Raw genomic sequence first — 11942 nt, forward strand, 5'->3', positions numbered from 1 at the left:
TTATGCAGGATAACAATGAAGATTAAGCAATGAAGAATAAGCTGACTATTATTGTGGTTTTTTGGCTAAGATAGAGTGCTATTTAGGATCTTTACATGTATGGTTGACTAATGATTTTTATTAGAAGATACCTTTATTGGCCAAGTGATATTATGGTTTTGATATGGCTATGCTTACTTTAATTTGAGTTGTATGAATTTTTACAGTTAATTTCATTCTAGTACTTTTGGATCAATGTTATAAATATATTTTGGTTTGAGACAATTTTTATTATATAAAGAAATTATTTAGTATAATTATGTTTTTATTTTTATTTTGTAATATTCAATTCATTTATACATGTAATCATATTAACTATTATGTTGTATTAATAATTATTAGATAATTATATATATATACAGAAGAAAAAAAAGACCAAAGGCTACACTTATATGTACAGTAGCTATAGTATAGAAAAAAAAACGTTGAAAAGCGTAGCCTATTCTGGAAGAATGAAAGCTGAAAAGCGTAGCCTTTGGTCCTGAACAGCATCACTTGAAAAGCGTAGCCTATTCCCAAACGCCAAAAGCGTAGCCCTTGGTGTAGAAAAGCGTAGCCTTTGAGAATAGGCAACGGCCGAATAGGAATCACTCCAAAAAGCGTAGCCGTAGCCCAAAAAGCGTAGCCGTAGCCTAAGGCATCATTTTTTTCACTTTTGGCTACACTTTTCAAGTGTACTTGAATGGGTGTTTTTCTTGTAGTGCTAAATTCGTTGAATGCTTTCATCTGATTCATCTGGCATTGATTGAGTTCCTGGAGGCGTTTATCTTGGCTTTCTTGCCTTTCAGACACTTGACTGATGGCTTGAGTGAGCTGAGAGTAGTGCTCTTGTTGCTACTCCATTAACTATTTCTGCCATTCCCTTTTTTGATTCATCCAATTTGTTAGCATTTCCTCTTGACGATCCATTCTCTGAGATTGAAATTGCAGTTGTTGTTCTTGTCCTTCTATGTATATTCTTGATAAATTGTCAATGGCTCCTCGGATGTGACCTAAATTGATGTTGGTTGGGTCATAATACCCTTCTTGATGATGTTCTGTTGGTTGGGTTTCTTATTGGATAGGTTCTTCCTCTTGTGCTTCTTCTGTTGTCCTCTTTCTTAGATGGGGTCTTTTCTGCTGTTGAGCTGGAGTCACATGGGTTATGCGTTGGAGTGTAAGTGATCTTCCAAGACCTACCCAAGTTGGATTACTGTCTTTAAAGACTACCTTGGCTTTCATGCATAATCTAAGGATGGTGCTGGTGTACCAAAGTCTAGCACCTGAATCTTTCTTCTCGGCTGATTCTTGGATCCTTTCAGCTATAATTTCTTGCACTTGATGGTTCCACCTGTTATTAAACAATGTACCATGGTAGCTCGAGCAATGTTGGCCTCAGAATTGTTTGCAGTTGGAAGGATAGGTCTTCTCACAAGCTCAAATCATCCCTTGGCTTCTGGGATGAGGTCTCCTCTCCTGATGAACCGGGGTCTCATATCCGAATACCTTTCCCAATCAGATCCCACAATGCATATGTCACCTACAATTTCTTCCAGTTCATCATTGTCGGGGCCATTGTTCATTCTTTCTTGGTACCCGAGCTCAACAAATTGTGGTGATTTCAGATGAAGAGTTCTAATTATAGCATTCAGACTGAAATCTACCTCTGTTCTTCTTACATAGCTTTTGAAGGTGGGGGTTGTGGTCTTGTCTTCTCTAACCACTTTTGCATAAAAATTCCCTGATGAGAGTTGCATTTACCCTTGCTTCCGGGTTAGTGAGCTTTTGCCAACCCCTTTTCTCAATCTTCTCCCAAATTTGTGGACATTCATCTTCATTGAACTGGAATGTTGATTCGGGTAGTATCTTCTTGTCCTTTATTCTTTCAAACTCGAGCTCGTGGAAGGCTGTTTTGAATCTCCCGGCGTCGAAGGAAGGTTACAGCATTGGTTCCTTTCCTCTTTGCCTCTTGAAACATGATGATGCCATGAGTGAGAATTGAATTGCGAAGATAGTAAAGATTAGGGGTTTCAACATAGAGTTCGGTTGGGTTGAGGCAGAATGTGTTTTGGAGAAATGTGTTTTGAGAGAAGGAAGAGAAGTGGGTTGGATGAATATTTGAGAGGGGCTAGATTGGTGAGGGTTCTTTATATAGGCTGGTGGTGATAGTTGAATGGTGTAGATCAATGGCACGGCCTTGATAGTGAACGGTTGGGGTTTGGTGCAAGGTGAGCACAAGGATTACCTCCTTTATGGGGGTCTTGGTTCGGTCTTCAAAATTATCTACAACACTTCCAAGGACATTCCCCATGAAGACAAGTGTGAAATTCCCTTGGCCAAATCTCCCTTCTTCAATTGCCCCATCAAGTACCATCAATGTACTTTTTGATTCCTTATATACGAAAAGAAAATGTGATGGGTTATTTGATATTTTTGGTGGAAGAAAGAAAATGTGAACTAAAAAAAATATTTCTTTTTCTTTTGTTTTTTTACATGACTAAATGCTTTCCATGAATGCAAATCAATCAACCATTAAGCTTCCCATGCATGCACGTTGGTACACCAAACTTGTTTGTTATCACATGGTGCAATAAGTTTTGGGAAAAAATCTTCCTCATAGGGTGTGTTCAAACATCACTTGGTGTGCTTTGAACACCAAACTTATCATGTACTATACATTGCATGTAGAGGAGCTTTATATTAGTTGTCAAAATTGAATTGAAATTTCATGGAAATTGCCTTATTACTATTATTAGAGATTTAAGAAAGAGGTATAGAGCATGGGTTGCCTCCCATGAAGCACTTCTTTAGCGTCATTAGCTTGACATTTGACCCTTGTCAGGGTGGTTGGTGGTGCTTGAAATCCTCTCTTCTTGCAGTGAACCTATGTCCATTGGCTTTGTTGATAAGCTCCATATGCTCTAAGGATAAGATTTTGTTGATGGTGTACACTGGAGGCAGCTGAGATGGAATAGTGGGGAGGTGAGGTGGTATAGATGGAAAGTATGTAGAGATCACTTCATCACCTGGTGAGAAATTTTCTGTAGGAATTTTCTTATTTCTCCATCCCCTTGGAACTTTCTTCTTTGTATCTCCTGAATATGTAGCTTCCCATCTAATGTGGTTTCCAATTGTGTTGTTTGTGCTTCCTTGTTTGTTTCTTGCATCAGTGCTTCATTCTGATCTTCTCTCAATTCTTTGTTCTCTTGACTTGATTCTTGTTAGAGGTTGAAAACATTGAAAGTGAGCTGCTCATCGTGTATTCTCAACACTAGCTCTCCTCGCTCTACATCTATGAGTGCTCTGGCTGTAGCTAGGAATGATCTTCCCAGAATGATGGGGTAAATAGGATTCTCATCCATTTCCAGAACAACAAAATCTGTGGGAAGATAGTAGCTCCCAACCTTCACCAGCACATTTTCAACCACTCCTATTGCTTGTTTTTTAGTTTTGTCAGCAATCTGATAATTACATCAGTAGGAGTTAGTTCATTGATTTGGAGCTTCTTCATGAGGGAGAGAGGCATTAAGTTGATGCTTGCTCCCAAGTCACAAAGCCCTTTGTCAATCATTGTTTCTCCTATGGCACAAGGAATGTGGAAACTCCCTGGATCCTCCTTCTTTGTGGGTGGCCCTGGTTGAATGAGAGCACTGCAATCCCTCTTCATCTTTATGGTTTGTCCACCCTTCAATGGACTTTTTCTGGCTAGTAGCTCTTTTATATACTTGATGTAGAAAGGGATTTGCTGGAGAGCTTTAATAAATGATATATTTACATCAAGCGATGCAAACATATCAAGGAACCTTGAGTATATTCTCCCTACTACACCACCTTTAAGCCTGTGGGAAAAAGGTGCATATGGGTTCAACACCTCCTTCTTCTTTAGCTCTTCCTTGGATGTAGGTTGAATTGTATAGCTTCCTTCCTCTTGGCTTTCCTTTTGGTTATTTTGGAGGTGTTCTACTCCATTCATACTCCCCTCATCATTTGTGGTTATCATTTTGCATTCTTCCCATCTCACCATCTTTGTTTCTCCTCTTGGATTATTCTCTATATCACTGGGGAATCCATCAGTGGGTTTGGGAATTTTTTGAGATAAATACCCTACTTAGGACTCCAATCTCTTGATGTTTTCTCCTTAGTTCTTGATATTGGCTCGCACTTCTTCCTTAAACACTTTGTTGTCTTGGACTTCTCTGCATAGGTTTTCAAGTAGAGCCTCAATCTTTGAGACCCTATCACTTGTTAATGATGGTGGGTTGATATTAGGTGGTTGAGAAGGTTGGTTGGATGGATGTTGGTAATATCTCTGTGAGGTGTTTTGATGAGTTGCATTGTTGTTGGAGTTGAGGTTGTGGCGTCTCTGATCCTGCCCTTGGTCTTGTTGGTTTCCCCATCCAAAGTTGGGATGATTTCTCCATCCAGAGTTGTAAGTTTTGGAGTATGGATCATGGATTTGTCTAGGTGAATTTCCAACATAGTTGGCTTGCGCCCAGTCACCTTCTTCTCCTATGTTTACTCCTTCTTGAGCTGATGATGAAGTGATTGATGAGCGGATAATTTATACGCTTTTTGGCATTGTTTTTAGGTAGTTTTTAGTATGATCTAGTTACTTTTAGGGATGTTTTCATTAGTTTTTATGCTAAATTCATATTTCTGGACTTTACTATGAGTTTGTGTGTTTTTATGAGATTTCAGGTATTTTCTGGCTGAAATTGAGGGACCTGAGCAAAACTCTGAAAGAAGGCTGACAAAGGACTACTGATGCTGTTGGAATCTGACCTCCCTGCACTCGAAATGGATTTTCTAGAGCTACAGAACTCCAAATGGCTCGCCCTTAACGGCGTTGAAAAGTAGACATCTAGAGCTTTCCAGCAATATATAATAGTCCATACTGTATTTGAGATTTGACGACGTAAACTGGCGCTCAACGCCAGCTCCATGCTGCATTCTGGAGTCAAACGTCAGAAACATGTAACGAACCAGAGTTGAACGCCCAAAACACGTTACAACTTGGCGTTCAACTCCAAGAGAAGCCTCAGATCGTGGATAGATCAAGCTCAGCCCAAACATATACCAAGTGGGCCCCAAAAGTGGATTTATGCATCAATTACTTACTCCTGTAAACCCTAGTAGCTAGTCTAGTATAAATAGGACTTTTTTACTATCATATTAGACATCCGGGATCCTGAATTGTATTTTTGATCCTATGATCACATTTTGGGGGCTGGCCTCTCGGCCATGCCTGGACCTTCATCACTTATGTATTTTCAACGGTGGAGTTTCTACACACCATAGATTAAGGGTGTGGAGCTCTGCTGTACCTCAAGTTTTAATGCAATTACTACTATTTTCTATTCAATTCGATTTATTCCTGTTCTAAGATATTCATTGCACTTCAACTTGATGAATGTGATGATTCGTGACACTCATCATCATTCTCACCTATGAACGCGCGTGATTGACAACCACTTCCGTTCTACCTTAGACCGGGCGCATATCTTTTGGATTCCTTAATCAGAATCTTTGTGGTATAAGCTAGAATTGATGGTGGCATTCATGGGAATCCGGAAAGTCTAACCTTGTCTGTGGTATTCCAAGTAGGATTCCGAGATTGAATGACTGTGACGAGTTTCAAACTTCTGAAGGCTGGGCGTTAGTGAGAGACGCAAAAGAATCACTGGATTCTATTCCAACTTGATTGAGAACCGACAGATGATTAGCCGTGCTGTGACAGAGCATTTGGACCATTTTCACTGAGAGGATGGGATGTAGCCATTGACAACGGTGATGCCCTACATACAGCTTGCCATAGAAAGGAGTGATGAAAAACTAGAAGGAAGAAGTAGGAAAGCAGAGATTCAAAAGGAACACAGCACCTCCATACACCTATCTGAAATTCCCACCATTGAATTACATGAGTAACTTTATCTTTATTTTCTGTTTATTTTATTATCTTTATTTAAACCAATAATCTCTTAATCCAGTTAAATCCGCCGACTGGGATTTACAAGATGACCATAGCTTGCTTCATACCAACAATCTCTGTGGGATCGACCCTTACTCACGTAAGGTATTACTTGGACGACCCAGTACACTTGCTGGTTAGTTGTGCGAAGTTGTGACAAAGTGTGATTTATGTTTGAGAGCACCAAGTCTTTGGAGACATTGTTGATGATCACAATTTCGCCTACCAAGTTTTTGGCGCCGTTGCCGGGGATTGTTCGAGTATGGACAACTGACGGTTCATCTTGTTGCTCATATTAGGAAATTTTCTTTTCAAAAACTTTTCAAAAATCTTTCAAAAAAATTTTTATTCCTATTTTCAATTTTTTTTAAAAATAAATCATTCTATGGCTTCAAAACATTTAAGAATGGATTCCATAGCTTCATGAAGCATGTTGAATCCTGGCTGGCTGCAAAGCCATATTCAAACTCCTTTAGAATTGGTCTTCAACTAATCACCACAATGCATGTAATGCCATCCTAAAGCTGACTGGCTATTAAGCCATGTCCAACCCTTTGATTGGAGCTTTGGGCTAATATTGAAAGATTCTTGGAATTCTTCTTAAAGATTTTGAATTTCTTATTTTCTTTTTCCTATATGTTTTTCGAAAAAATAAAATAAAATACAAAAAAATTAGAAAAAAAAATCAAAAATATTTTGTGTTTCTTGTTTGAGTCCTGAGTCAATTTTTAAGTTTGGTGTCAATTGCATGTTTTTAAAATTATTATGCATTTTTCGAAAATTCATGCATTCATAGTGGTTCTTCATGATCTTCAAGTTGTTCTTGGTAAGTCTTCTTGTTTGATCTTGATGTTTTCTTGTTTTGTATCTTTTATTGTTTTTCATGTGCATCTTTGCATTCATATTTTCTAAGCATTAAAGATTTCTAAATTTGGTGTCTTGCATGTTTTCTTTGCATAAAAAATTTTTCAAAAAAAATATGTTCTTGATGTTCATCATGATCTTCAAAGTATTCTTGGTGTTCATCTTGTCATTCATAGTGTTCTTGCATGCATCATGAGTTTTTATTCATAATTTTTATGTTGTGAGTCATTTTTGTTGTTTTTTTCTCTCATCATTAAAAATTCAAAAAATCAAAAAAAATATCTTTTCCTTATTTCTCTCCTAATTTTCGAAAATTTGAGTTGACTTAGTCAAAAATTTTTAAAATTAGTTGTTTCTCATAAGTCAAGTCAGATTTTCAATTTTAAAAATCCTATCTTTTCAATTTTTTTTAAAAGTCAAATCTTTTTCATTTTTATCTTATTAATTTCGAAAATTTTAAAATTATTTTCAAAATCTTTTTCTTAATTTTTTTCAAATTTTCGAAATTACACTAAGAATTAATATGATTGATTCAAAAATTTGAAGTTTGTTCCTTTCTTGTTAAGAAAGGTTCAATCTTAAAATTCTAGAATCTTATCTTTTAGTTTCTTGTTAGTTAAGTAATTAATTTTAATTTTAAAAATAAAATCTTTTTCAACCATATCTTTTTATCATATCTTTTTATCTTATCTTTTTATCATATCTTTTTCAAAAATTTTATCTTTTTCAAAAATTTGATTTCAAAATATCTTATCTAACTTCTTATCTTCTTAACTTTTCAAATTTGATTTTAATATCTTTTTCAACTAACTATTTGACTTTTTGTTTGTTTTTTATCTTTTTCAAAACTACCTAACTACTTTTTCCTCTCTAATTTTTGAAAATATCTCATCCCTTTTTCAAAATTCTTTTTAAATTAACTAATTGTTTTAAATTTTAATTTGAATTCTATCTCATCCTTAATTTTCGAAAATCATTAACTCCTTTTCAAAATTAATTGTCGAATTCTCTCCCTCTTCTCTTCTTCTATTTATTTATTTATTTACTAACACTTCTCTTCACCTCTCTTCATCTCAAATCACTTTCCCTATCCTCACCCTTGTGTTTGGATTCTCCACTCTTCTTCACTCTTATTCCCTTTCTTCTTCTACTAATAATAAGGATCCCCTTTATTGTGACATAGAGGATTCCTCTTCCTTTTCTTTTTCTCTTCTCTTTCATATGAGCAGGAACAAGGAAAAAGGCACTCTTGTTGAAGCTGATCCTGAACCTGAAAGGACTTTGAAGAGGAAACTAAGAGAAGCTATATTACAACAATCCAGAGATAACCTTTCTGAAATTTTCGAACAAGAGAAGGAGATGGCAGCCGAACCTAATAACAATAATGCAAGGAGGGTGCTTGGTGATTTCACTAAACCAACGTCCAAATTTAATGGAAGAAGCATCTCAATTCCTGCCATTGGAGCAAACAATTTTGAGCTGAAACCTCAATTAGTTGCTTTAATGCAACAGAACTGCAAGTTTCATGGACTTCCATCTGAAGATCCTTACCAGTTTTTAACTGAGTTCTTGTAGATTTGTGAGACTGTTAAGACTAATGGAGTAGATCCTGAAGTCTACAGGCTCATGCTTTTCCCTTTTGTTGTAAGAGACAGAGCTAGAGCATGGTTGAACTCTCAACCTAAAGATAGCCTGGACTCCTGGGATAAGCTGGTCATGGCCTTCTTGGCTAAGTTCTTTCCTCCTTAAAAGCTGAGCAAACTTAGAGTGGATGTTCAGACCTTCAAGCAAAAAGATGGTGAATCCCTCTATGAAGCTTGGGAAAGATACAAGCAGATGACCAAAAAGTGTCCTTCTGACATGTTTTCAGAGTGGACCATATTAGATATATTCTATTATGGTCTATCTGAGTTTTCCAAGATGTCATTGAACCACTCTGCAGGTGGATCCATTCACCTAAAGAAAACGCCTGCAGAAGCTCAGGAACTTATGACATGGTTGCAAATAACCAATTCATGTACACTTCTGAGAGGAATTCCGTGAATAATGGGACGCCTCAGAGGAAGGGAGTTCTTGAAATTGATGCTTTGAATGCCATATTGGCTCAGAAGAAAGTGTTGACTCAGCAAGTCAACATGATTTCTCAAAGTCTGAATGGATGGAAAAATGCATCCAACAGCACTAAAGAGGCATCTTCTGAAAACCCTGCAATGGCAGAGGTAAATTATATGGGTGAACCTTATGGAAATACCTATAATTCATCATGGAAAAATTATCCAAATTTCTCATGGAAGGATCAATAAAAGCCTCAAAAAGGCTTTAATAATGGTGGAAGAAATAGGCTTAGCAATGTCAAGCCTTATCCATCATCTTCTCAGCAACAGACAGAGAATTATGAACAAAATACCTCTAACTTAGCAAATTTAGTCTCTGATCTGTCTAAGGCCACTTTAAGTTTCATGAGTGAAACAAGGTCCTCCATCAGAAATTTGGAGGCACAAGTGGGCCAGCTGAGTAAGAAAGTCACTGAAACTCCTCCCAGTATTCGCCAGCTGAGCAAGAAGGTCACTGAAACACCTCCTAGTACTCTCCCAAGAAATACTAAAAAGAATCCAAAAAGAGAATGTAAAGCCATTGATATAATCAATATGGCCGAATGCAAGGAGGAAGGAGAGGACGCGAATCCCAACGAGGAAGATCTCATGGGACGTCTATCAAGCAGGAAGGAGTTCCCTATTGAGGATCCAAAGGAATCTGAGGCTCATAAAGAGACCATAGAGATTCCATTAAATCTCCTTATGCCATTCATGAGCTCTGAAGACTATTCTTCCTCTGAAGAGGATGAAGATGTAACTAGAGAGCAAGTTGCTCAATATCTAGGAGCCATCATGAAGCTAAATACCAAGTTATTTGGTAAGGAGAGGAAGCTTTTATTTTCGAATTTGCATGTCCTTAGTCCCTTTTTGATCCTTAAAAATTCTAAGTTTGGTGTCCTCTTTGTGTTTTTCCCTTAAAAATTTTCGAAAATTAGTGTTTGATTTTCTAAAAATTTTAAGTTTGGTGTCATTTTGTTGTTTTTCTCTTTCCTCATTTCGAAAATCAAATCTTTTTCATAAAATTTTTCAATCATATCTTCTTAATTGCTGATTTCAAAATCTTTTTAATTAACTAATTGATTCAGTTCTCAATTTGCTTTGATCTTATTTTCTTTTTTTTATTTTCAAATTTTTATTTTATTTTCCTTTTGTTTTATTTTATTTTTTTCGGTTAATTCAAAAAAAAAACACAAAATTTATCTATTTGCAATCCATATCATTTCCCTTTATCCATTATGGACCTAATTGGGATTGATTAGTCCAGAAGGACTCTGGGGTCATATGCTAACCCCATTACAGCTGCATATGAGAGTAGCATCTGTACACCTCCCATCAAAGCAAGCAGCTTTGAGCTAAATCCTCAACTCATTATCATAGTGCAGCAAAATTGCCAGTATTCTGGTCTTCCACAGGAAGAGCCTACTGAGTTTCTGGCACAGTTCTTACAAATTGCTGACACAGTACATGATAAAGAGGTGGATCAGGATGTCTACAGACTATTACTGTTTCCATTTGCTGTAAAAGATCAAGCTAAAAGGTGGTTGAATAACCAACCTACAGCAAGCATAAAGACATGGAAACAATTATCAGACAAATTCCTGAATCACTTTTACCCTCCAAAGAGGATGACACAGCTAAGGCTGGACATCCAAGGCTTTAAACAAGAGGATAATGAATCCCTTTATAACGCCTGGGAGAGGTATAGAGGTATGCTAAGAAAATGCCCATCTGAAATGTTTTCAGAGTGGGTGCAGTTAGACATCTTCTACTATGGGCTTACAGAAAAAGCTCAGATGTCATGCTCCATGAAACTAAAGTTGCTAACAGGAACATAGAACTGCAGTTGAATCAAGCAAAACAGTAGATATCTAAACAGATAACAGAAGAGTGTCAAGCAGTTCAACTGAGGAGTGGGAAGACATTGAACAACACCACTCAAAAGAGCAAAAAGTCAAATAAGGAACAATTGACAAAGGATAACCAAACCACTGTTCAAAATCCCTCTGAGGACAGTAAGAGCCCAGAGAGGAATGTTATTGGCGTTCAAACGCCAGAAAGGGAGGGAAAGATGGCGTTAAACGCCCATTCCTTGCCCAGTTCTGGCGTTCAAACCCCAGAAAAGGGTGAAAAGTTGGCGTTAAATGCCCATTTTCCACCCAATCCTGGCGTTCAGACGCCAAGGGAGGATCAGACACCTGAGAGTGCTACCCCTTGTATTCAAACACCATTGGGGGATCAAACACATACAAGTGCTGATAGCAACTCCTCTAAAAAGGCTTCTCAACCCATGATTGTAAGCAATAAACATGCAGCAACTAAGGTTGATGAATACAAAGCCAAAATGCCTTATCCTCAAAAACTCCGCCAAGCGGAATAGGATAAGCAATTTGCTCGCTTTGTAGACTATCTCAGGACTCTTGAAATAAAGATTCCGTTTGCAGAGGCACTTGAGCAAATACCCTCTTATGCTAAGTTCATGAAAGAGATCTTAAGTTATAAGAAGGATTGGAGAGAAACTAAAAAAGTGTTTCTCACTGAAGAATGCAGTGTAGTCATTCCAAAAAGCTTACCAGAAAAGCTTCAAGATCCAGGAAGCTTTATGATACCATGCACATTAGAAGGTGCTTGCACCAAGACAGCTGATGAGCGGATAATTTATACGCTTTTTGGCATTGTTTTTAGGTAGTTTTTAGTAAGTTCAAGCTACTTTTAGGGATGTTTTCATTTGTTTTTATGTTAAATTCACATTTCTGGACTTTACTATAAGTTTGTGTGTTTCTCTGTGATTTCAAGTAATTTCTGGCGTAAATTGAGGGACTTGAGCAAAACTCTGAAAAAGGCTGGCAAAAGGACTGCTGATGTTGTTGGAATCTCACCTCCCTGCACTCGAAATAGATTTTTTGGAGCTAAAGAACTCTAAATGGCGCGCTCTCAACGGCATTGGAAAGTAGACATCCAGAGCTTTCCAGCAATATATAATAGTCCATACTTTATTC

The 11942-nt window shown here is 37.2% G+C and overlaps 1 non-coding gene across 1 annotated transcript; it reads right to left on the reverse strand.

Moving 5' to 3' along the window:
* Window positions 1–8608: 8608 nt before the first annotated feature.
* On the reverse strand, window positions 8609–8716 carry LOC127746393 (small nucleolar RNA R71). The gene has a single exon (XR_008008013.1). It is a non-coding gene; the product is annotated as a small nucleolar RNA R71 (small nucleolar RNA).
* Between the last annotated feature and the right edge of the window lie 3226 nt (window positions 8717–11942).

This window comes from Arachis duranensis, chromosome 3, assembly GCF_000817695.3.
Source record: "Arachis duranensis cultivar V14167 chromosome 3, aradu.V14167.gnm2.J7QH, whole genome shotgun sequence".
NCBI classification, from domain to species: Eukaryota; Viridiplantae; Streptophyta; class Magnoliopsida; order Fabales; family Fabaceae; genus Arachis; species Arachis duranensis.